At 46.6% G+C, this 22728-nt stretch overlaps 7 non-coding genes and 2 pseudogenes across 7 annotated transcripts; all 9 read left to right on the plus strand.

The window, feature by feature from the left end:
- Positions 1-928: 928 nt before the first annotated feature.
- Positions 929-1048, plus strand: LOC147082861 (5S ribosomal RNA; annotated as a pseudogene).
- Positions 1049-3449: 2401 nt separating this feature from the next.
- Positions 3450-3568, plus strand: LOC147082862 (5S ribosomal RNA). The gene has a single exon (XR_015076020.1). It is a non-coding gene; the product is annotated as a 5S ribosomal RNA (ribosomal RNA).
- Positions 3569-5989: 2421 nt separating this feature from the next.
- LOC147082863 (5S ribosomal RNA) lies at positions 5990-6108 on the plus strand. The gene has a single exon (XR_015076168.1). It is a non-coding gene; the product is annotated as a 5S ribosomal RNA (ribosomal RNA).
- A 2417-nt stretch (positions 6109-8525) lies between these two features.
- Positions 8526-8644, plus strand: LOC147082864 (5S ribosomal RNA). The gene has a single exon (XR_015076229.1). It is a non-coding gene; the product is annotated as a 5S ribosomal RNA (ribosomal RNA).
- A 2419-nt stretch (positions 8645-11063) lies between these two features.
- On the plus strand, positions 11064-11182 carry LOC147082865 (5S ribosomal RNA). Its single transcript, XR_015076120.1, has one exon. It is a non-coding gene; the product is annotated as a 5S ribosomal RNA (ribosomal RNA).
- Positions 11183-13607: 2425 nt separating this feature from the next.
- Positions 13608-13726, plus strand: LOC147082866 (5S ribosomal RNA; annotated as a pseudogene).
- A 2417-nt stretch (positions 13727-16143) lies between these two features.
- Positions 16144-16262, plus strand: LOC147082867 (5S ribosomal RNA). Its single transcript, XR_015076032.1, has one exon. It is a non-coding gene; the product is annotated as a 5S ribosomal RNA (ribosomal RNA).
- A 2422-nt stretch (positions 16263-18684) lies between these two features.
- LOC147082868 (5S ribosomal RNA) lies at positions 18685-18803 on the plus strand. The gene has a single exon (XR_015076151.1). It is a non-coding gene; the product is annotated as a 5S ribosomal RNA (ribosomal RNA).
- Positions 18804-21228: 2425 nt separating this feature from the next.
- On the plus strand, positions 21229-21347 carry LOC147082869 (5S ribosomal RNA). The gene has a single exon (XR_015076043.1). It is a non-coding gene; the product is annotated as a 5S ribosomal RNA (ribosomal RNA).
- The last annotated feature ends 1381 nt before the right edge of the window (positions 21348-22728 follow it).

Consider the following 22728-nt stretch of genomic DNA (forward strand, 5'->3'; position numbering starts at 1 on the left):
CAAAGGGCCCAGTACTGAGTCGGTGCAGGCTCGATGGGCCGAAATGGCCTCTATCTGCACTGTGGGGTTTCTGTGATTCTGTGAGCCCTGCGGAACCCCACTGGAAACAGCCTTCCGGTCACAAAAACACCCTTCGACCATTACCCTTTGTTTCCTGCCTCTGAGCCAATTTTGGATCCAACTTGCCACTTTGCCTTGGATCCCATGGGCTTTTACTTTCGTGACCAATCTGGCATGCGGGACCTTATCAAAAGCCTTGCTAAAATCCATATAGACTACATCAAAGGCACTACCCTCATCGACCCTCCTTGTTACCTCCTCGAAAAATTGAATTGCGTTAGTCAGACACGACCTTCCGTTAAGAAATCCATGCTGACTGTCCCTGATTAATCCGTGTCTTTCTAAATGAAGATTTCTCCTGTCCCTCAGAACTTTTTCCAATAATTTTCCCACCACCGAGGTTAGGCTGACTGGCCTGTAATTATGCGGTCTATCCCTCTCTCCCTTTTGAAAGAACGGTAGCACGTTAGCAGTCCTCCAGTGGTCGGGCACCACACCTGTAGCCAGAGAGGATTGTAAAATGATGGTGAGAGCCTGTGCTATTTGGTGTCTTACATCTCTTAAGAGTGTGGGATAGATTTGATGCGGGCCTGGGTATTTGTCCAGTTTGAAAGATGCTACAGCCCTTAAGACTTGGTGTTTGAGCATGTTTATTTGATGTAATATTTGAATAGAAGGCAATGAAGGGTTGGGCTTGTAGTTTGTTTGTGTGGGAGGCAGAGCAGCAAGAAGAGGTGGAGGGGGGGTGGGGGGTTGCGGGAGGAGTAAAATTTGTAAATGTAAATTGAGTGTTGAATACTTGTATGAATGCGTAGAAGAGAAAAAAATGGGCGACAGCTTTAAGTAAAGAGAAAGCCAGCTAGCATATGCCTACGGCCATACTAGTCTGAATGCGCCCGATCTCGTCTGATCTCGGAAGCTAAGCAGAGTCAGGCCTGGTTAGTACTTGGATGGGAGACTGCCTGGGAATACCAGGCTTTTGCTGCCGCCACAGGCTGCTCAACGTTTTGCACACACACGCGCACACACTGCTCTTAATCAATCAACATCCTTTTTGCTGCTCTCTCTCTCTCTCTCTCGCTTTCCTTTGACCATTTCTTCGCTGCACATTCTCCTGCTGCTACACAAATGCAAGGGGCTCCAGACACAGGGCCAAAATAAGCAGAAGAAGAAAATAAGATAGCCAAAATACACACACTGGCGGAGGGCCACCAGGACACAGCAGCAGAGAGGAGAGACAAGGTGCATAGAAAACTCGGAGGGACAAACAGCAACAGAACAAAGAAGAATGTAGAAAGAGCAGCAGTTAAATTCAGGAAAAAAGCAAAGCCAACTAGCATGCTGTTGAAATGCATGTGTGTTAATGCGAGGAGTGTTACAAATAAGATTGACGAGTTGCAGGCGCAAGTTGCCACATGGGGTTATGCAATAGTAGCCATAACGGAGACCTGGCTTCAAAATGGGCGGAATTGGAAACTAAACAATCCTGGCTACAATGTAATAACATTTGTAGAAGTCGTGTGGGCAGATGTCACATGATCAGGCAGAATCATAGAAATTTACAGCACAGAAGGAGGCCATTCGGCCCATCTTGTCCGTGCCAGCCGACAAAGAGCAATCCACCCAAATCTTTACAGCACTTGGTCCGTAGCCTTGTAGGTTACGGCAGTTCAAGTGCATATCCAAGTACTTTTTAAACGTGATGAGGGTTTCTGCCTCTACCACCCTTTCAGGCAGTGCATTCCAGACCCCCACCATTCACTGGGTGAAAAAATGTCTCCTCAAATTCCCTGTAAACCTCCTACCAATTACTTGAAATCTATTATTGACCCTTCTGCTAAGGGAAATAGGTCCTTCCTATCCACTCTATCTCGGCCCCTCATAATTTTACACACCTCAATTAGGTCTCGCCTCAGCCTCCTGTGTTCCAAAGAAAACAACCCCAGCCTATCCAATCTTTCCTCATAACTAAAATTCCCCAGCCCAGGCAACATCCTCGGAAATCTCCTCTGCACCTTCTCTAGTGCAATCGCATCCTTCTTGTAATGTGGTGACCAGAACTGCACGCGGCACTCTAGCTGCGGCCTAACTAGTGTTTTATACAGTTGAAGCATAACCTCCCCGCTCTTATATTCTACGCCTCGGCTAATAAAGGCAAGTATCCCGTATGCCTGCTTAACCACTTTATCTACCTGTCCTGCTACCTTCAGGGATCTGTGGACATGCACTCCAAGGTCCCGCTGATCCTCTGCATTTCTCAGTGTCCTACCATTTATTGTGTATTCCAACTGAATTCCATTTGCCACTGTTCTGCCCACTAGACGAGTCCATTGATATCTTCCTGCAGTCTACAGCATTCTGTTTCATTATTAACCACACGGCCAATTTTTGTATCATCTGCAAACTTCTTAATCATACTTCCTACATTCAAATCCAAATCATTGATATATACCAGAAAAAGCAAAGGGCCCAGTACTGAGTCGGTGCAGGCTCGATGGGCCGAAATGGCCTCTATCTGCACTGTGGGGTTTCTGTGATTCTGTGAGCCCTGCGGAACCCCACTGGAAACAGCCTTCCGGTCACAAAAACACCCTTCGACCATTACCCTTTGTTTCCTGCCTCTGAGCCAATTTTGGATCCAACTTGCCACTTTGCCTTGGATCCCATGGGCTTTTACTTTCGTGACCAATCTGGCATGCGGGACCTTATCAAAAGCCTTGCTAAAATCCATATAGACTACATCAAAGGCACTACCCTCATCGACCCTCCTTGTTACCTCCTCGAAAAATTGAATTGCGTTAGTCAGACACGACCTTCCGTTAAGAAATCCATGCTGACTGTCCCTGATTAATCCGTGTCTTTCTAAATGAAGATTTCTCCTGTCCCTCAGAACTTTTTCCAATAATTTACCCACCACCGAGGTTAGGCTGACTGGCCTGTAATTATGCGGTCTATCCCTCTCTCCCTTTTGAAAGAACGGTAGCACGTTAGCAGTCCTCCAGTGGTCGGGCACCACACCTGTAGCCAGAGAGGATTGTAAAATGATGGTGAGAGCCTGTGCTATTTGGTGTCTTACTTCTCTTAAGAGTGTGGGATAGATTTGATGCGGGCCTGGGTATTTGTCCAGTTTGAAAGATGCTACAGCCCTTAAGACTTGGTGTTTGAGCATGTTTATTTGATGTAATATTTGAATAGAAGGCAATGAAGGGTTGGGCTTGTAGTTTGTTTGTGTGGGAGGCAGAGCAGCAAGAAGAGGTGGAGGGGGGGTGGGGGGTTGCGGGAGGAGTAAAATTTGTAAATGTAAATTGAGTGTTGAATACTTGTATGAATGCGTAGAAGAGAAAAAAATGGGCGACAGCTTTAAGTAAAGAGAAAGCCAGCCAGCATATGCCTACGGCCATACTAGTCTGAATGCGCCCGATCTCGTCTGATCTCGGAAGCTAAGCAGAGTCAGGCCTGGTTAGTACTTGGATGGGAGACCGCCTGGGAATACCAGGTGCAGTAGGCTTTTGCTGCCGCCACAGGCTGCTCAACGTTTTGCACACACACGCGCACACACTGCTCTTAATCAATCAACATCCTTTTTGCTGCTCTCTCTCTCTCTCTCTCTCTCTCGCTTTCCTTTGACCATTTCTTCGCTGCACATTCTCCTGCTGCTACACAAATGCAAGGGGCTCCAGACACAGGGCCGAAATAAGCAGAAGAAGAAAATAAGATAGCCAAAATACACACACTGGCGGAGGGCCACCAGGACACAGCAGCAGAGAGGAGAGACAAGGTGCATAGAAAACTCGGAGGGACAAACAGCAACAGAACAAAGAAGAATGTAGAAAGAGCAGCAGTTAAATTCAGGAAAAAAGCAAAGCCAACTAGCATGCTGTTGAAATGCATGTGTGTTAATGCGAGGAGCGTTACAAATAAGATTGACGAGTTGCAGGCGCAAGTTGCCACATGGGGTTATGCAATAGTAGCCATAACGGAGACCTGGCTTCAAAATGGGCGGAATTGGAAACTAAACAATCCTGGCTACAATGTAATAACATTTGTAGAAGTCGTGTGGGCAGATGTCACATGATCAGGCAGAATCATAGAAATTTACAGCACAGAAGGAGGCCATTCGGCCCATCTTGTCCGTGCCAGCCGACAAAGAGCAATCCACCCAAATCCCACTTTACAGCACTTGGTCCGTAGCCTTGTAGGTTACGGCAGTTCAAGTGCATATCCAAGTACTTTTTAAACGTGATGAGGGTTTCTGCCTCTACCACCCTTTCAGGCAGTGCATTCCAGACCCCCACCATTCACTGGGTGAAAAAATGTCTCCTCAAATTCCCTGTAAACCTCCTACCAATTACTTGAAATCTATTATTGACCCTTCTGCTAAGGGAAATAGGTCCTTCCTATCCACTCTATCTCGGCCCCTCATAATTTTACACACCTCAATTAGGTCTCACCTCAGCCTCCTGTGTTCCAAAGAAAACAACCCCAGCCTATCCAATCTTTCCTCATAACTAAAATTCCCCAGCCCAGGCAACATCCTCGGAAATCTCCTCTGCACCTTCTCTAGTGCAATCGCATCCTTCTTGTAATGTGGTGACCAGAACTGCACGCGGCACTCTAGCTGCGGCCTAACTAGTGTTTTATACAGTTGAAGCATAACCTCCCCGCTCTTATATTCTACGCCTCGGCTAATAAAGGCAAGTATCCCGTATGCCTGCTTAACCACTTTATCTACCTGTCCTGCTACCTTCAGGGATCTGTGGACATGCACTCCAAGGTCCCGCTGATCCTCTGCATTTCTCAGTGTCCTACCATTTATTGTGTATTCCAACTGAATTCCATTTGCCACTGTTCTGCCCACTAGACGAGTCCATTGATATCTTCCTGCAGTCTACAGCATTCTGTTTCATTATTAACCACACGGCCAATTTTTGTATCATCTGCAAACTTCTTAATCATACTTCCTACATTCAAATCCAAATCATTGATATATACCAGAAAAAGCAAAGGGTCCAGTACTGAGTCGGTGCAGGCTCGATGGGCCGAAATGGCCTCTATCTGCACTGTGGGGTTTCTGTGATTCTGTGAGCCCTGCGGAACCCCACTGGAAACAGCCTTCCGGTCACAAAAACACCCTTCGACCATTACCCTTTGTTTCCTGCCTCTGAGCCAATTTTGGATCCAACTTGCCACTTTGCCTTGGATCCCATGGGCTTTTACTTTCGTGACCAATCTGGCATGCGGGACCTTATCAAAAGCCTTGCTAAAATCCATATAGACTACATCAAAGGCACTACCCTCATCGACCCTCCTTGTTACCTCCTCGAAAAATTGAATTGCGTTAGTCAGACACGACCTTCCGTTAAGAAATCCATGCTGACTGTCCCTGATTAATCCGTGTCTTTCTAAATGAAGATTTCTCCTGTCCCTCAGAACTTTTTCCAATAATTTTCCCACCACCGAGGTTAGGCTGACTGGCCTGTAATTATGCGGTCTATCCCTCTCTCCCTTTTGAAAGAACGGTAGCACGTTAGCAGTCCTCCAGTGGTCGGGCACCACACCTGTAGCCAGAGAGGATTGTAAAATGATGGTGAGAGCCTGTGCTATTTGGTGTCTTACTTCTCTTAAGAGTGTGGGATAGATTTGATGCGGGCCTGGGTATTTGTCCAGTTTGAAAGATGCTACAGCCCTTAAGACTTGGTGTTTGAGCATGTTTATTTGATGTAATATTTGAATAGAAGGCAATGAAGGGTTGGGCTTGTAGTTTGTTTGTGTGGGAGGCAGAGCAGCAAGAAGAGGTGGAGGGGGGGTGGGGGGTTGCGGGAGGAGTAAAATTTGTAAATGTAAATTGAGTGTTGAATACTTGTATGAATGCGTAGAAGAGAAAAAAATGGGCGACAGCTTTAAGTAAAGAGAAAGCCAGCTAGCATATGCCTACGGCCATACTAGTCTGAATGCGCCCGATCTCGTCTGATCTCGGAAGCTAAGCAGAGTCAGGCCTGGTTAGTACTTGGATGGGAGACTGCCTGGGAATGCCAGGTGCAGTAGGCTTTTGCTGCCGCCACAGGCTGCTCAACGTTTTGCACACACACGCGCACACACTGCTCTTAATCAATCAACATCCTTTTTGCTGCTCTCTCTCTCTCTCTCTCTCGCTTTCCTTTGACCATTTCTTCGCTGCACATTCTCCTGCTGCTACACAAATGCAAGGGGCTCCAGACACAGGGCCGAAATAAGCAGAAGAAGAAAATAAGATAGCCAAAATACACACACTGGCGGAGGGCCACCAGGACACAGCAGCAGAGAGGAGAGACAAGGTGCATAGAAAACTCGGAGGGACAAACAGCAACAGAACAAAGAAGAATGTAGAAAGAGCAGCAGTTAAATTCAGGAAAAAAGCAAAGCCAACTAGCATGCTGTTGAAATGCATGTGTGTTAATGCGAGGAGTGTTACAAATAAGATTGACGAGTTGCAGGCGCAAGTTGCCACATGGGGTTATGCAATAGTAGCCATAACGGAGACCTGGCTTCAAAATGGGCGGAATTGGAAACTAAACAATCCTGGCTACAATGTAATAACATTTGTAGAAGTCGTGTGGGCAGATGTCACATGATCAGGCAGAATCATAGAAATTTACAGCACAGAAGGAGGCCATTCGGCCCATCTTGTCCGTGCCAGCCGACAAAGAGCAATCCACCCAAATCCCACTTTACAGCACTTGGTCCGTAGCCTTGTAGGTTACGGCAGTTCAAGTGCATATCCAAGTACTTTTTAAACGTGATGAGGGTTTCTGCCTCTACCACCCTTTCAGGCAGTGCATTCCAGACCCCCACCATTCACTGGGTGAAAAAATGTCTCCTCAAATTCCCTGTAAACCTCCTACCAATTACTTGAAATCTATTATTGACCCTTCTGCTAAGGGAAATAGGTCCTTCCTATCCACTCTATCTCGGCCCCTCATAATTTTACACACCTCAATTAGGTCTCGCCTCAGCCTCCTGTGTTCCAAAGAAAACAACCCCAGCCTATCCAATCTTTCCTCATAACTAAAATTCCCCAGCCCAGGCAACATCCTCGGAAATCTCCTCTGCACCTTCTCTAGTGCAATCGCATCCTTCTTGTAATGTGGTGACCAGAACTGCACGCGGCACTCTAGCTGCGGCCTAACTAGTGTTTTATACAGTTGAAGCATAACCTCCCCGCTCTTATATTCTACGCCTCGGCTAATAAAGGCAAGTATCCCGTATGCCTGCTTAACCACTTTATCTACCTGTCCTGCTACCTTCAGGGATCTGTGGACATGCACTCCAAGGTCCCGCTGATCCTCTGCATTTCTCAGTGTCCTACCATTTATTGTGTATTCCAACTGAATTCCATTTGCCACTGTTCTGCCCACTAGACGAGTCCATTGATATCTTCCTGCAGTCTACAGCATTCTGTTTCATTATTAACCACACGGCCAATTTTTGTATCATCTGCAAACTTCTTAATCATACTTCCTACATTCAAATCCAAATCATTGATATATACCAGAAAAAGCAAAGGGCCCAGTACTGAGTCGGTGCAGGCTCGATGGGCCGAAATGGCCTCTATCTGCACTGTGGGGTTTCTGTGATTCTGTGAGCCCTGCGGAACCCCACTGGAAACAGCCTTCCGGTCACAAAAACACCCTTCGACCATTACCCTTTGTTTCCTGCCTCTGAGCCAATTTTGGATCCAACTTGCCACTTTGCCTTGGATCCCATGGGCTTTTACTTTCGTGACCAATCTGGCATGCGGGACCTTATCAAAAGCCTTGCTAAAATCCATATAGACTACATCAAAGGCACTACCCTCATCGACCCTCCTTGTTACCTCCTCGAAAAATTGAATTGCGTTAGTCAGACACGACCTTCCGTTAAGAAATCCATGCTGACTGTCCCTGATTAATCCGTGTCTTTCTAAATGAAGATTTCTCCTGTCCCTCAGAACTTTTTCCAATAATTTTCCCACCACCGAGGTTAGGCTGACTGGCCTGTAATTATGCGGTCTATCCCTCTCTCCCTTTTGAAAGAACGGTAGCACGTTAGCAGTCCTCCAGTGGTCGGGCACCACACCTGTAGCCAGAGAGGATTGTAAAATGATGGTGAGAGCCTGTGCTATTTGGTGTCTTACTTCCCTTAAGAGTGTGGGATAGATTTGATGCGGGCCTGGGTATTTGTCCAGTTTGAAAGATGCTACAGCCCTTAAGACTTGGTGTTTGAGCATGTTTATTTGATGTAATATTTGAATAGAAGGCAATGAAGGGTTGGGCTTGTAGTTTGTTTGTGTGGGAGGCAGAGCAGCAAGAAGAGGTGGAGGGGGGGTGGGGGGTTGCGGGAGGAGTAAAATTTGTAAATGTAAATTGAGTGTTGAATACTTGTATGAATGCGTAGAAGAGAAAAAAATGGGCGACAGCTTTAAGTAAAGAGAAAGCCAGCCAGCATATGCCTACGGCCATACTAGTCTGAATGCGCCTGATCTCGTCTGATCTCGGAAGCTAAGCAGAGTCAGGCCTGGTTAGTACTTGGATGGGAGACCGCCTGGGAATACCAGGTGCAGTAGGCTTTTGCTGCCGCCACAGGCTGCTCAACGTTTTGCACACACACGCGCACACACTGCTCTTAATCAATCAACATCCTTTTTGCTGCTCTCTCTCTCTCTCTCTCTCTCTCGCTTTCCTTTGACCATTTCTTCGCTGCACATTCTCCTGCTGCTACACAAATGCAAGGGGCTCCAGACACAGGGCCGAAATAAGCAGAAGAAGAAAATAAGATAGCCAAAATACACACACTGGCGGAGGGCCACCAGGACACAGCAGCAGAGAGGAGAGACAAGGTGCATAGAAAACTCGGAGGGACAAACAGCAACAGAACAAAGAAGAATGTCGAAAGAGCAGCAGTTAAATTCAGGAAAAAAGCAAAGCCAACTAGCATGCTGTTGAAATGCATGTGTGTTAATGCGAGGAGCGTTACAAATAAGATTGACGAGTTGCAGGCGCAAGTTGCCACATGGGGTTATGCAATAGTAGCCATAACGGAGACCTGGCTTCAAAATGGGCGGAATTGGAAACTAAACAATCCTGGCTACAATGTAATAACATTTGTAGAAGTCGTGTGGGCAGATGTCACATGATCAGGCAGAATCATAGAAATTTACAGCACAGAAGGAGGCCATTCGGCCCATCTTGTCCGTGCCAGCCGACAAAGAGCAATCCACCCAAATCCCACTTTACAGCACTTGGTCCGTAGCCTTGTAGGTTACGGCAGTTCAAGTGCATATCCAAGTACTTTTTAAACGTGATGAGGGTTTCTGCCTCTACCACCCTTTCAGGCAGTGCATTCCAGACCCCCACCATTCACTGGGTGAAAAAATGTCTCCTCAAATTCCCTGTAAACCTCCTACCAATTACTTGAAATCTATTATTGACCCTTCTGCTAAGGGAAATAGGTCCTTCCTATCCACTCTATCTCGGCCCCTCATAATTTTACACACCTCAATTAGGTCTCACCTCAGCCTCCTGTGTTCCAAAGAAAACAACCCCAGCCTATCCAATCTTTCCTCATAACTAAAATTCCCCAGCCCAGGCAACATCCTCGGAAATCTCCTCTGCACCTTCTCTAGTGCAATCGCATCCTTCTTGTAATGTGGTGACCAGAACTGCACGCGGCACTCTAGCTGCGGCCTAACTAGTGTTTTATACAGTTGAAGCATAACCTCCCCGCTCTTATATTCTACGCCTCGGCTAATAAAGGCAAGTATCCCGTATGCCTGCTTAACCACTTTATCTACCTGTCCTGCTACCTTCAGGGATCTGTGGACATGCACTCCAAGGTCCCGCTGATCCTCTGCATTTCTCAGTGTCCTACCATTTATTGTGTATTCCAACTGAATTCCATTTGCCACTGTTCTGCCCACTAGACGAGTCCATTGATATCTTCCTGCAGTCTACAGCATTCTGTTTCATTATTAACCACACGGCCAATTTTTGTATCATCTGCAAACTTCTTAATCATACTTCCTACATTCAAATCCAAATCATTGATATATACCAGAAAAAGCAAAGGGCCCAGTACTGAGTCGGTGCAGGCTCGATGGGCCGAAATGGCCTCTATCTGCACTGTGGGGTTTCTGTGATTCTCTGAGCCCTGCGGAACCCCACTGGAAACAGCCTTCCGGTCACAAAAACACCCTTCGACCATTACCCTTTGTTTCCTGCCTCAGCCAATTTTGGATCCAACTTGCCACTTTGCCTTGGATCCCATGGGCTTTTACTTTCGTGACCAATCTGGCATGCGGGACCTTATCAAAAGCCTTGCTAAAATCCATATAGACTACATCAAAGGCACTACCCTCATCGACCCTCCTTGTTACCTCCTCGAAAAATTGAATTGCGTTAGTCAGACACGACCTTCCGTTAAGAAATCCATGCTGACTGTCCCTGATTAATCCGTGTCTTTCTAAATGAAGATTTCTCCTGTCCCTCAGAACTTTTTCCAATAATTTTCCCACCACCGAGGTTAGGCTGACTGGCCTGTAATTATGCGGTCTATCCCTCTCTCCCTTTTGAAAGAACGGTAGCACGTTAGCAGTCCTCCAGTGGTCGGGCACCACACCTGTAGCCAGAGAGGATTGTAAAATGATGGTGAGAGCCTGTGCTATTTGGTGTCTTACTTCTCTTAAGAGTGTGGGATAGATTTGATGCGGGCCTGGGTATTTGTCCAGTTTGAAAGATGCTACAGCCCTTAAGACTTGGTGTTTGAGCATGTTTATTTGATGTAATATTTGAATAGAAGGCAATGAAGGGTTGGGCTTGTAGTTTGTTTGTGTGGGAGGCAGAGCAGCAAGAAGAGGTGGAGGGGGGGTGGGGGGTTGCGGGAGGAGTAAAATTTGTAAATGTAAATTGAGTGTTGAATACTTGTATGAATGCGTAGAAGAGAAAAAAATGGGCGACAGCTTTAAGTAAAGAGAAAGCCAGCTAGCATATGCCTACGGCCATACTAGTCTGAATGCGCCCGATCTCGTCTGATCTCGGAAGCTAAGCAGAGTCAGGCCTGGTTAGTACTTGGATGGGAGACTGCCTGGGAATACCGGGTGCAGTAGGCTTTTGCTGCCGCCACAGGCTGCTCAACGTTTTGCACACACACGCGCACACACTGCTCTTAATCAATCAACATCCTTTTTGCTGCTCTCTCTCTCTCTCTCTCTGTCTCTCTCTCTCGCTTTCCTTTGACCATTTCTTCGCTGCACATTCTCCTGCTGCTACACAAATGCAAGGGGCTCCAGACACAGGGCCGAAATAAGCAGAAGAAGAAAATAAGATAGCCAAAATACACACACTGGCGGAGGGCCACCAGGACACAGCAGCAGAGAGGAGAGACAAGGTGCATAGAAAACTCGGAGGGACAAACAGCAACAGAACAAAGAAGAATGTAGAAAGAGCAGCAGTTAAATTCAGGAAAAAAGCAAAGCCAACTAGCATGCTGTTGAAATGCATGTGTGTTAATGCGAGGAGCGTTACAAATAAGATTGACGAGTTGCAGGCGCAAGTTGCCACATGGGGTTATGCAATAGTAGCCATAACGGAGACCTGGCTTCAAAATGGGCGGAATTGGAAACTAAACAATCCTGGCTACAATGTAATAACATTTGTAGAAGTCGTGTGGGCAGATGTCACATGATCAGGCAGAATCATAGAAATTTACAGCACAGAAGGAGGCCATTCGGCCCATCTTGTCCGTGCCAGCCGACAAAGAGCAATCCACCCAAATCTTTACAGCACTTGGTCCGTAGCCTTGTAGGTTACGGCAGTTCAAGTGCATATCCAAGTACTTTTTAAACGTGATGAGGGTTTCTGCCTCTACCACCCTTTCAGGCAGTGCATTCCAGACCCCCACCATTCACTGGGTGAAAAAATGTCTCCTCAAATTCCCTGTAAACCTCCTACCAATTACTTGAAATCTATTATTGACCCTTCTGCTAAGGGAAATAGGTCCTTCCTATCCACTCTATCTCGGCCCCTCATAATTTTACACACCTCAATTAGGTCTCACCTCAGCCTCCTGTGTTCCAAAGAAAACAACCCCAGCCTATCCAATCTTTCCTCATAACTAAAATTCCCCAGCCCAGGCAACATCCTCGGAAATCTCCTCTGCACCTTCTCTAGTGCAATCGCATCCTTCTTGTAATGTGGTGACCAGAACTGCACGCGGCACTCTAGCTGCGGCCTAACTAGTGTTTTATACAGTTGAAGCATAACCTCCCCGCTCTTATATTCTACGCCTCGGCTAATAAAGGCAAGTATCCCGTATGCCTGCTTAACCACTTTATCTACCTGTCCTGCTACCTTCAGGGATCTGTGGACATGCACTCCAAGGTCCCGCTGATCCTCTGCATTTCTCAGTGTCCTACCATTTATTGTGTATTCCAACTGAATTCCATTTGCCACTGTTCTGCCCACTAGACGAGTCCATTGATATCTTCCTGCAGTCTACAGCATTCTGTTTCATTATTAACCACACGGCCAATTTTTGTATCATCTGCAAACTTCTTAATCATACTTCCTACATTCAAATCCAAATCATTGATATATACCAGAAAAAGCAAAGGGTCCAGTACTGAGTCGGTGCAGGCTCGATGGGCCGAAATGGCCTCTATCTGCACTGTGGGGTTTCTGTGATTCTGTGAGCCCTGCGGAACCCCACTGGAAACAGCCTTCCGGTCACAAAAACACCCTTCGACCATTACCCTTTGTTTCCTGCCTCTGAGCCAATTTTGGATCCAACTTGCCACTTTGCCTTGGATCCCATGGGCTTTTACTTTCGTGACCAATCTGGCATGCGGGACCTTATCAAAAGCCTTGCTAAAATCCATATAGACTACATCAAAGGCACTACCCTCATCGACCCTCCTTGTTACCTCCTCGAAAAATTGAATTGCGTTAGTCAGACACGACCTTCCGTTAAGAAATCCATGCTGACTGTCCCTGATTAATCCGTGTCTTTCTAAATGAAGATTTCTCCTGTCCCTCAGAACTTTTTCCAATAATTTTCCCACCACCGAGGTTAGGCTGACTGGCCTGTAATTATGCGGTCTATCCCTCTCTCCCTTTTGAAAGAACGGTAGCACGTTAGCAGTCCTCCAGTGGTCGGGCACCACACCTGTAGCCAGAGAGGATTGTAAAATGATGGTGAGAGCCTGTGCTATTTGGTGTCTTACTTCTCTTAAGAGTGTGGGATAGATTTGATGCGGGCCTGGGTATTTGTCCAGTTTGAAAGATGCTACAGCCCTTAAGACTTGGTGTTTGAGCATGTTTATTTGATGTAATATTTGAATAGAAGGCAATGAAGGGTTGGGCTTGTAGTTTGTTTGTGTGGGAGGCAGAGCAGCAAGAAGAGGTGGAGGGGGGGTGGGGGGTTGCGGGAGGAGTAAAATTTGTAAATGTAAATTGAGTGTTGAATACTTGTATGAATGTGTAGAAGAGAAAAAAATGGGCGACAGCTTTAAGTAAAGAGAAAGCCAGCTAGCATATGCCTACGGCCATACTAGTCTGAATGCGCCCGATCTCGTCTGATCTCGGAAGCTAAGTAGAGTCAGGCCTGGTTAGTACTTGGATGGGAGACTGCCTGGGAATACCAGGTGCAGTAGGCTTTTGCTGCCGCCACAGGCTGCTCAACGTTTTGCACACACACGCGCACACACTGCTCTTAATCAATCAACATCCTTTTTGCTGCTCTCTCTCTCTCTCTCTCTCGCTTTCCTTTGACCATTTCTTCGCTGCACATTCTCCTGCTGCTACACAAATGCAAGGGGCTCCAGACACAGGGCCGAAATAAGCAGAAGAAGAAAATAAGATAGCCAAAATACACACACTGGCGGAGGGCCACCAGGACACAGCAGCAGAGAGGAGAGACAAGGTGCATAGAAAACTCGGAGGGACAAACAGCAACAGAACAAAGAAGAATGTAGAAAGAGCAGCAGTTAAATTCAGGAAAAAAGCAAAGCCAACTAGCATGCTGTTGAAATGCATGTGTGTTAATGCGAGGAGTGTTACAAATAAGATTGACGAGTTGCAGGCGCAAGTTGCCACATGGGGTTATGCAATAGTAGCCATAACGGAGACCTGGCTTCAAAATGGGCGGAATTGGAAACTAAACAATCCTGGCTACAATGTAATAACATTTGTAGAAGTCGTGTGGGCAGATGTCACATGATCAGGCAGAATCATAGAAATTTACAGCACAGAAGGAGGCCATTCGGCCCATCTTGTCCGTGCCAGCCGACAAAGAGCAATCCACCCAAATCCCACTTTACAGCACTTGGTCCGTAGCCTTGTAGGTTACGGCAGTTCAAGTGCATATCCAAGTACTTTTTAAACGTGATGAGGGTTTCTGCCTCTACCACCCTTTCAGGCAGTGCATTCCAGACCCCCACCATTCACTGGGTGAAAAAATGTCTCCTCAAATTCCCTGTAAACCTCCTACCAATTACTTGAAATCTATTATTGACCCTTCTGCTAAGGGAAATAGGTCCTTCCTATCCACTCTATCTCGGCCCCTCATAATTTTACACACCTCAATTAGGTCTCGCCTCAGCCTCCTGTGTTCCAAAGAAAACAACCCCAGCCTATCCAATCTTTCCTCATAACTAAAATTCCCCAGCCCAGGCAACATCCTCGGAAATCTCCTCTGCACCTTCTCTAGTGCAATCGCATCCTTCTTGTAATGTGGTGACCAGAACTGCACGCGGCACTCTAGCTGCGGCCTAACTAGTGTTTTATACAGTTGAAGCATAACCTCCCCGCTCTTATATTCTACGCCTCGGCTAATAAAGGCAAGTATCCCGTATGCCTGCTTAACCACTTTATCTACCTGTCCTGCTACCTTCAGGGATCTGTGGACATGCACTCCAAGGTCCCGCTGATCCTCTGCATTTCTCAGTGTCCTACCATTTATTGTGTATTCCAACTGAATTCCATTTGCCACTGTTCTGCCCACTAGACGAGTCCATTGATATCTTCCTGCAGTCTACAGCATTCTGTTTCATTATTAACCACACGGCCAATTTTTGTATCATCTGCAAACTTCTTAATCATACTTCCTACATTCAAATCCAAATCATTGATATATACCAGAAAAAGCAAAGGGCCCAGTACTGAGTCGGTGCAGGCTCGATGGGCCGAAATGGCCTCTATCTGCACTGTGGGGTTTCTGTGATTCTGTGAGCCCTGCGGAACCCCACTGGAAACAGCCTTCCGGTCACAAAAACACCCTTCGACCATTACCCTTTGTTTCCTGCCTCTGAGCCAATTTTGGATCCAACTTGCCACTTTGCCTTGGATCCCATGGGCTTTTACTTTCGTGACCAATCTGGCATGCGGGACCTTATCAAAAGCCTTGCTAAAATCCATATAGACTACATCAAAGGCACTACCCTCATCGACCCTCCTTGTTACCTCCTCGAAAAATTGAATTGCGTTAGTCAGACACGACCTTCCGTTAAGAAATCCATGCTGACTGTCCCTGATTAATCCGTGTCTTTCTAAATGAAGATTTCTCCTGTCCCTCAGAACTTTTTCCAATAATTTTCCCACCACCGAGGTTAGGCTGACTGGCCTGTAATTATGCGGTCTATCCCTCTCTCCCTTTTGAAAGAACGGTAGCACGTTAGCAGTCCTCCAGTGGTCGGGCACCACACCTGTAGCCAGAGAGGATTGTAAAATGATGGTGAGAGCCTGTGCTATTTGGTGTCTTACTTCCCTTAAGAGTGTGGGATAGATTTGATGCGGGCCTGGGTATTTGTCCAGTTTGAAAGATGCTACAGCCCTTAAGACTTGGTGTTTGAGCATGTTTATTTGATGTAATATTTGAATAGAAGGCAATGAAGGGTTGGGCTTGTAGTTTGTTTGTGTGGGAGGCAGAGCAGCAAGAAGAGGTGGAGGGGGGGTGGGGGGTTGCGGGAGGAGTAAAATTTGTAAATGTAAATTGAGTGTTGAATACTTGTATGAATGCGTAGAAGAGAAAAAAATGGGCGACAGCTTTAAGTAAAGAGAAAGCCAGCTAGCATATGCCTACGGCCATACTAGTCTGAATGCGCCCGATCTCGTCTGATCTCGGAAGCTAAGCAGAGTCAGGCCTGGTTAGTACTTGGATGGGAGACCGCCTGGGAATACCAGGTGCAGTAGGCTTTTGCTGCCGCCACAGGCTGCTCAACGTTTTGCACACACACGCGCACACACTGCTCTTAATCAATCAACATCCTTTTTGCTGCTCTCTCTCTCTCTCTCTCTCTCTCTCGCTTTCCTTTGACCATTTCTTCGCTGCACATTCTCCTGCTGCTACACAAATGCAAGGGGCTCCAGACACAGGGCCGAAATAAGCAGAAGAAGAAAATAAGATAGCCAAAATACACACACTGGCGGAGGGCCACCAGGACACAGCAGCAGAGAGGAGAGACAAGGTGCATAGAAAACTCGGAGGGACAAACAGCAACAGAACAAAGAAGAATGTCGAAAGAGCAGCAGTTAAATTCAGGAAAAAAGCAAAGCCAACTAGCATGCTGTTGAAATGCATGTGTGTTAATGCGAGGAGCGTTACAAATAAGATTGACGAGTTGCAGGCGCAAGTTGCCACATGGGGTTATGCAATAGTAGCCATAACGGAGACCTGGCTTCAAAATGGGCGGAATTGGAAACTAAACAATCCTGGCTACAATGTAATAACATTTGTAGAAGTCGTGTGGGCAGATGTCACATGATCAGGCAGAATCATAGAAATTTACAGCACAGAAGGAGGCCATTCGGCCCATCTTGTCCGTGCCAGCCGACAAAGAGCAATCCACCCAAATCCCACTTTACAGCACTTGGTCCGTAGCCTTGTAGGTTACGGCAGTTCAAGTGCATATCCAAGTACTTTTTAAACGTGATGAGGGTTTCTGCCTCTACCACCCTTTCAGGCAGTGCATTCCAGACCCCCACCATTCACTGGGTGAAAAAATGTCTCCTCAAATTCCCTGTAAACCTCCTACCAATTACTTGAAATCTATTATTGACCCTTCTGCTAAGGGAAATAGGTCCTTCCTATCCACTCTATCTCGGCCCCTCATAATTTTACACACCTCAATTAGGTCTCGCCTCAGCCTCCTGTGTTCCAAAGAAAACAACCCCAGCCTATCCAATCTTTCCTCATAACTAAAATTCCCCAGCCCAGGCAACATCCTCGGAAATCTCCTCTGCACCTTCTCTAGTGCAATCGCATCCTTCTTGTAATGTGGTGACCAGAACTGCACGCGGCACTCTAGCTGCGGCCTAACTAGTGTTTTATACAGTTGAAGCATAACCTCCCCGCTCTTATATTCTACGCCTCGGCTAATAAAGGCAAGTATCCCGTATGCCTGCTTAACCACTTTATCTACCTGTCCTGCTACCTTCAGGGATCTGTGGACATGCACTCCAAGGTCCCGCTGATCCTCTGCATTTCTCAGTGTCCTACCATTTATTGTGTATTCCAACTGAATTCCATTTGCCACTGTTCTGCCCACTAGACGAGTCCATTGATATCTTCCTGCAGTCTACAGCATTCTGTTTCATTATTAACCACACGGCCAATTTTTGTATCATCTGCAAACTTCTTAATCATACTTCCTACATTCAAATCCAAATCATTGATATATACCAGAAAAAGCAAAGGGCCCAGTACTGAGTCGGTGCAGGCTCGATGGGACGAAATGGCCTCTATCTGCACTGTGGGGTTTCTGTGATTCTGTGAGCCCTGCGGAACCCCACTGGAAACAGCCTTCCGGTCACAAAAACACCCTTCGACCATTACCCTTTGTTTCCTGCCTCTGAGCCAATTTTGGATCCAACTTGCCACTTTGCCTTGGATCCCATGGGCTTTTACTTTCGTGACCAATCTGGCATGCGGGACCTTATCAAAAGCCTTGCTAAAATCCATATAGACTACATCAAAGGCACTACCCTCATCGACCCTCCTTGTTACCTCCTCGAAAAATTGAATTGCGTTAGTCAGACACGACCTTCCGTTAAGAAATCCATGCTGACTGCCCCGATTAATCCGTGTCTTTCTAAATGAAGATTTCTCCTGTCCCTCAGAACTTTTTCCAATAATTTTCCCACCACCGAGGTTAGGCTGACTGGCCTGTAATTATGCGGTCTATCCCTCTCTCCCTTTTGAAAGAACGGTAGCACGTTAGCAGTCCTCCAGTGGTCGGGCACCACACCTGTAGCCAGAGAGGATTGTAAAATGATGGTGAGAGCCTGTGCTATTTGGTGTCTTACTTCTCTTAAGAGTGTGGGATAGATTTGATGCGGGCCTGGGTATTTGTCCAGTTTGAAAGATGCTACAGCCCTTAAGACTTGGTGTTTGAGCATGTTTATTTGATGTAATATTTGAATAGAAGGCAATGAAGGGTTGGGCTTGTAGTTTGTTTGTGTGGGAGGCAGAGCAGCAAGAAGAGGTGGAGGGGGGGTGGGGGGTTGCGGGAGGAGTAAAATTTGTAAATGTAAATTGAGTGTTGAATACTTGTATGAATGCGTAGAAGAGAAAAAAATGGGCGACAGCTTTAAGTAAAGAGAAAGCCAGCTAGCATATGCCTACAGCCATACTAGTCTGAATGCGCCCGATCTCGTCTGATCTCGGAAGCTAAGCAGAGTCAGGCCTGGTTAGTACTTGGATGGGAGACTGCCTGGGAATACCGGGTGCAGTAGGCTTTTGCTGCCGCCACAGGCTGCTCAACGTTTTGCACACACACGCGCACACACTGCTCTTAATCAATCAACATCCTTTTTGCTGCTCTCTCTCTCTCTCTCTCTCTCTCTCTCGCTTTCCTTTGACCATTTCTTCGCTGCACATTCTCCTGCTGCTACACAAATGCAAGGGGCTCCAGACACAGGGCCGAAATAAGCAGAAGAAGAAAATAAGATAGCCAAAATACACACACTGGCGGAGGGCCACCAGGACACAGCAGCAGAGAGGAGAGACAAGGTGCATAGAAAACTCGGAGGGACAAACAGCAACAGAACAAAGAAGAATGTCGAAAGAGCAGCAGTTAAATTCAGGAAAAAAGCAAAGCCAACTAGCATGCTGTTGAAATGCATGTGTGTTAATGCGAGGAGCGTTACAAATAAGATTGACGAGTTGCAGGCGCAAGTTGCCACATGGGGTTATGCAATAGTAGCCATAACGGAGACCTGGCTTCAAAATGGGCGGAATTGGAAACTAAACAATCCTGGCTACAATGTAATAACATTTGTAGAAGTCGTGTGGGCAGATGTCACATGATCAGGCAGAATCATAGAAATTTACAGCACAGAAGGAGGCCATTCGGCCCATCTTGTCCGTGCCAGCCGACAAAGAGCAATCCACCCAAATCCCACTTTACAGCACTTGGTCCGTAGCCTTGTAGGTTACGGCAGTTCAAGTGCATATCCAAGTACTTTTTAAACGTGATGAGGGTTTCTGCCTCTACCACCCTTTCAGGCAGTGCATTCCAGACCCCCACCATTCACTGGGTGAAAAAATGTCTCCTCAAATTCCCTGTAAACCTCCTACCAATTACTTGAAATCTTTTATTGACCCTTCTGCTAAGGGAAATAGGTCCTTCCTATCCACTCTATCTCGGCCCCTCATAATTTTACACACCTCAATTAGGTCTCGCCTCAGCCTCCTGTGTTCCAAAGAAAACAACCCCAGCCTATCCAATCTTTCCTCATAACTAAAATTCCCCAGCCCAGGCAACATCCTCGGAAATCTCCTCTGCACCTTCTCTAGTGCAATCGCATCCTTCTTGTAATGTGGTGACCAGAACTGCACGCGGCACTCTAGCTGCGGCCTAACTAGTGTTTTATACAGTTGAAGCATAACCTCCCCGCTCTTATATTCTACGCCTCGGCTAATAAAGGCAAGTATCCCGTATGCCTGCTTAACCACTTTATCTACCTGTCCTGCTACCTTCAGGGATCTGTGGACATGCACTCCAAGGTCCCGCTGATCCTCTGCATTTCTCAGTGTCCTACCATTTATTGTGTATTCCAACTGAATTCCATTTGCCACTGTTCTGCCCACTAGACGAGTCCATTGATATCTTCCTGCAGTCTACAGCATTCTGTTTCATTATTAACCACACGGCCAATTTTTGTATCATCTGCAAACTTCTTAATCATACTTCCTACATTCAAATCCAAATCATTGATATATACCAGAAAAAGCAAAGGGCCCAGTACTGAGTCGGTGCAGGCTCGATGGGCCGAAATGGCCTCTATCTGCACTGTGGGGTTTCTGTGATTCTCTGAGCCCTGCGGAACCCCACTGGAAACAGCCTTCCGGTCACAAAAACACCCTTCGACCATTACCCTTTGTTTCCTGCCTCTGAGCCAATTTTGGATCCAACTTGCCACTTTGCCTTGGATCCCATGGGCTTTTACTTTCGTGACCAATCTGGCATGCGGGACCTTATCAAAAGCCTTGCTAAAATCCATATAGACTACATCAAAGGCACTACCCTCATCGACCCTCCTTGTTACCTCCTCGAAAAATTGAATTGCGTTAGTCAGACACGACCTTCCGTTAAGAAATCCATGCTGACTGTCCCTGATTAATCCGTGTCTTTCTAAATGAAGATTTCTCCTGTCCCTCAGAACTTTTTCCAATAATTTTCCCACCACCGAGGTTAGGCTGACTGGCCTGTAATTATGCGGTCTATCCCTCTCTCCCTTTTGAAAGAACGGTAGCACGTTAGCAGTCCTCCAGTGGTCGGGCACCACACCTGTAGCCAGAGAGGATTGTAAAATGATGGTGAGAGCCTGTGCTATTTGGTGTCTTACTTCTTTTAAGAGTGTGGGATAGATTTGATGCGGGCCTGGGTATTTGTCCAGTTTGAAAGATACTACAGCCCTTAAGACTTGGTGTTTGAGCATGTTTATTTGATGTAATATTTGAATAGAAGGCAATGAAGGGTTGGGCTTGTAGTTTGTTTGTGTGGGAGGCAGAGCAGCAAGAAGAGGTGGAGGGGGGGTGGGGGGTTGCGGGAGGAGTAAAATTTGTAAATGTAAATTGAGTGTTGAATACTTGTATGAATGCGTAGAAGAGAAAAAAATGGGCGACAGCTTTAAGTAAAGAGAAAGCCAGCCAGCATATGCCTACGGCCATACTAGTCTGAATGCGCCCGATCTCGTCTGATCTCGGAAGCTAAGCAGAGTCAGGCCTGGTTAGTACTTGGATGGGAGACCGCCTGGGAATACCAGGTGCAGTAGGCTTTTGCTGCCGCCACAGGCTGCTCAACGTTTTGCACACACACGCGCACACACTGCTCTTAATCAATCAACATCCTTTTTGCTGCTCTCTCTCTCTCTCTCTCTCGCTTTCCTTTGACCATTTCTTCGCTGCACATTCTCCTGCTGCTACACAAATGCAAGGGGCTCCAGACACAGGGCCGAAATAAGCAGAAGAAGAAAATAAGATAGCCAAAATACACACACTGGCGGAGGGCCACCAGGACACAGCAGCAGAGAGGAGAGACAAGGTGCATAGAAAACTCGGAGGGACAAACAGCAACAGAACAAAGAAGAATGTAGAAAGAGCAGCAGTTAAATTCAGGAAAAAAGCAAAGCCAACTAGCATGCTGTTGAAATGCATGTGTGTTAATGCGAGGAGTGTTACAAATAAGATTGACGAGTTGCAGGCGCAAGTTGCCACATGGGGTTATGCAATAGTAGCCATAACGGAGACCTGGCTTCAAAATGGGCGGAATTGGAAACTAAACAATCCTGGCTACAATGTAATAACATTTGTAGAAGTCGTGTGGGCAGATGTCACATGATCAGGCAGAATCATAGAAATTTACAGCACAGAAGGAGGCCATTCGGCCCATCTTGTCCGTGCCAGCCGACAAAGAGCAATCCACCCAAATCCCACTTTACAGCACTTGGTCCGTAGCCTTGTAGGTTACGGCAGTTCAAGTGCATATCCAAGTACTTTTTAAACGTGATGAGGGTTTCTGCCTCTACCACCCTTTCAGGCAGTGCATTCCAGACCCCCACCATTCACTGGGTGAAAAAATGTCTCCTCAAATTCCCTGTAAACCTCCTACCAATTACTTGAAATCTATTATTGACCCTTCTGCTAAGGGAAATAGGTCCTTCCTATCCACTCTATCTCGGCCCCTCATAATTTTACACACCTCAATTAGGTCTCGCCTCAGCCTCCTGTGTTCCAAAGAAAACAACCCCAGCCTATCCAATCTTTCCTCATAACTAAAATTCCCCAGCCCAGGCAACATCCTCGGAAATCTCCTCTGCACCTTCTCTAGTGCAATCGCATCCTTCTTGTAATGTGGTGACCAGAACTGCACGCGGCACTCTAGCTGCGGCCTAACTAGTGTTTTATACAGTTGAAGCATAACCTCCCCGCTCTTATATTCTACGCCTCGGCTAATAAAGGCAAGTATCCCGTATGCCTGCTTAACCACTTTATCTACCTGTCCTGCTACCTTCAGGGATCTGTGGACATGCACTCCAAGGTCCCGCTGATCCTCTGCATTTCTCAGTGTCCTACCATTTATTGTGTATTCCAACTGAATTCCATTTGCCACTGTTCTGCCCACTAGACGAGTCCATTGATATCTTCCTGCAGTCTACA

Source organism: Somniosus microcephalus, unplaced genomic scaffold (assembly GCF_052327205.1).
Source record: "Somniosus microcephalus isolate GS21.2 unplaced genomic scaffold, FLI_Smic_1.0 scaffold110, whole genome shotgun sequence".
NCBI classification, from domain to species: domain Eukaryota; kingdom Metazoa; phylum Chordata; class Chondrichthyes; order Squaliformes; family Somniosidae; genus Somniosus; species Somniosus microcephalus.